Source organism: Nematolebias whitei, chromosome 11 (genome assembly GCF_014905685.2).
Source record: "Nematolebias whitei isolate Nwh7 chromosome 11, NemWhi1, whole genome shotgun sequence".
Lineage (NCBI taxonomy): Eukaryota > Metazoa > Chordata > Actinopteri > Cyprinodontiformes > Rivulidae > Nematolebias > Nematolebias whitei.
Window position 1 is genome coordinate 5345129 of NC_056508.1, and position 3213 is coordinate 5348341.

Below are 3213 nucleotides of genomic sequence, written 5' to 3' on the forward strand. Positions count from 1 at the left end.
ATTTATATATTTATATATTGGCTGCAATAAAGAATTGATAAAATTGATAAAAATCGATTAATAAAAGTGTTGGCATCGAATTTCATTATTGATTCAATGTGTCACATGATTATGTGTCTCTCACGGTGTTGCGGAGCTGTTTTGTTCACCTGCAGTGCTTTGTTGATGCTGACTGACTGAATAAAGTAAAACAAACTGCAGAGCGAGTTGAACGGAGCGAGGAGGAAGCAGAGCAGAGGCTGTTTTCAAAGGAAATTAAGTAAATTTTACAAATGACTGACGCAGAGAAAACAGTTTGACCCAAGTCTTCAACAGTGTGGGAGCTCTTTACGCTTCACAAAGATTAAAACTGTGCAACATGCAGCTTTGAAAAGTGATGACATGACACGGAGCACCACGGAGATGAAACGTAAACATGTTGGAGTTGTAAAACGTAACTTCAGCGCGGTGTGGATGAAGGATCAGCAGCAGGTGAGTCTCTACAATATCCTGCATTGGTTCTGTTTCCAAGTGAGAGAACGTAACGTCAGACTCTCTGAAGCTGCTGCTTGTTATCTGATTCATGACAGTGATAGAGAACGTGTGTATTACTTTTATTTAATTTAATTGGTATAAGCAGTGTTTAAATGTGATTTATAAATAAATATAACACAAAGATGGTAATAATTTAATAATTAAACTTCACATTATAATTTGCCAGCAGAGGCTGAGTGAAGACATTGCATTATGGCTTTGTATTTAAACAGGAATTAAAGTAATTTATTACATCTACTCAAATGTGTGTAATTAAGTATTATATATATTAGAGCAGTCGTCCTCCAATGTGAGAGTTGGGGGTTCGAATCCACCAGCAGTCACATGCTGAAGTGTCCTTGGGCAAGACACTGAACCCCTCATTGCCTCTGATGTGTGTCCCATCAGTGTATGAATGTGATCTAAAGTACTGATTAGTCTCTTTAGAATGATTTGGTCAATTATCTTTATAGAGATCTAGTATAGAGCTGTATGAATGGGTCAATGAGGCACAGATTGTTGTAAAGCACTTTGAGTGTGTTGAAATAAGATAGAAAGGTGCTGTATAAATGCAGTCCATTTACCATTTACCACATCTATCTATCTAGCTATCTATCTATCTCTCTCTCTCTCTCTCTATATATATATATATATATATATATGTGTGTGTGTGTGTGTGTGTGTGTGTTAATTCCTCTTTGAGCTACTTAATGACTATAAGTGAAACAAGGCATTTCTTGAGTTGCTGTAAATTATGTTATAATACATATTTACTCTCTCATTCCAGAAAACAACAACAAACAACATCCTTCATGATGGACAGACATCATGGACACCACAGCAGCAGCTGTCTTCACTGAAAACATGCTTAACATGATCGTCACTGACATGAGGCCTCTGTCCATGGTTGAAGACGAAGGCTTCACTACAATAATCCACACTTTTAATCCAGGTTACAATAATCCACACTTTTAATCCAGGTTACACTCTTCCCTCAAGGACACCACTTGCTCTTGTTGATGGCGGATGCTTCCCTCCTCTCCCTCCTTCGCTTTGCTGCTCTTTCCTGTCTGTGAAACTACTTCTGATCCTCTGTCTACATATCTTCCTTTATTCTTCTTCTTTCGGCTGCTCCTTCTTCAGGGGCCGCCACAGCGAACTAAGTCGCACAAAGACTTGGCAGTTATTTTTTTTTACGCTGGATGTCCTTCCTGACGCAACCACAGACCACCGAGCTGCCACAGCCCTCTGTGTGGAGCAGAGAGCTGCTATCTAGGACACCCGGAGGAGCAGATGGTCGAGGTTAAGGGCCTTTCTCAATGGCCCAGAGTGGGACGAATGAGGGTGGGGGCAGGTGTGGCTGCTTCACCTACCCCACCCACATTTTTCATGTTGTGTGTACCGGGGCTTGAACCGGCGATCTTCCGATCACAGGCCCACCTTCTCTAACCTCTGCGCCACCACTCCCATTGTCTACGTATCTTCTGAACCATGATTTTGTGGATCTGGTCAGTTGGTCTCTCAATGCAATGGACAACATTTTTAAGACAAGCTTCAGGCGAGATGAACTGCCTGGACGACACGTATGCAGCTGCACATGTCTCTGGAGGAAGTGGAACGTGATGTGTCTACCTCTGCTGTCGATCGAGGACGCCGAAATTGCATATAATTGGATTTATGATAACAGGTTTCCTGTTTTTGGAATTGTCTGGTTCCTGGTTTATCAACATACAAAGAAGACGGCTGCAGCTAATCTGGCCTGGTCAGGCTGCCGCCTATGTGAAGGTTTGCTCCGTGTCTCGTGCACCTAGACTCTATTTCTTAGCGACTGGACCCACTGACAAGATGGATCAAATCTCGGGGAATATTCTCAGGCACAGATCAGTAGTATATCCACTTAATTTGGACCTTTCAGAATCTACGTGAGACCAACAAAGACTCAAGGCAGATAAAATTCAGTAAAGTTCTGCCTGTCTCCAAACTATTAGGCTGTTTATCTGAATTTGGCTTCCTCAGCTGGCCCTGCAGGCCACCTTATCTCTATTCACCTGGAGGCTGTGTAATCTGACGCTCTGCTGCCCCCCGCCCTCGAGGAAGCCCATTGATCAACATGAGGAAACCAGCTGAATAAACATTCTGTCATCATTTCGACTCTTGGATTCTCACTGGGTTGTCCTTGGCCATTCCCCGACATCCCTTGACAGTGTTTACGGATCTCACTGGAGGGAGCTGCTGATTATTCCATCCTTATCAGAACTCTTACAGTGCCTCGGGAGCGTCCTTGAATACTCTCACCGCTCTCGTCATCTCCCTCCTCTGTGGAATGTTCTACATCACCATGTGCTTGTCTGCGCGGTGTGTTTTTTCATTATCAGGGTTTTTCTTCTCAGCCAAGAAGAAAATATTCAATATTCAATATTTTACTAACAGAATAGTCAAGTAGTAACCTGTTTTTTGTGCAATTTACTATGTCAGTAAAATGTTTAATTTGGGAATAAAGATATGGAATTTTTTTCCCAATTCATCTATATATTTTTCTTTGTTTTTTCTTTTTTTTCTTAGTTCATATCTTAGATGTTATTATTGTTTTTCTTTTACATTTTATTGTTGGATGTAACTGGGACCCCGTGTACATAATTTCGCTCCACCACATGTACCACATGAGGTGCGAATGACAATAAAGAAACTCTGACTCTGATA

The 3213-nt window shown here is 41.5% G+C and overlaps 1 protein-coding gene across 1 annotated transcript in view; it reads left to right on the plus strand.

Moving 5' to 3' along the window:
• The window catches only part of gdap1l1 (ganglioside induced differentiation associated protein 1-like 1), a 53170-nt gene that overhangs the window by 45539 nt on the left and 4418 nt on the right, over window positions 1-3213 (plus strand). The window lies entirely within an intron of this gene.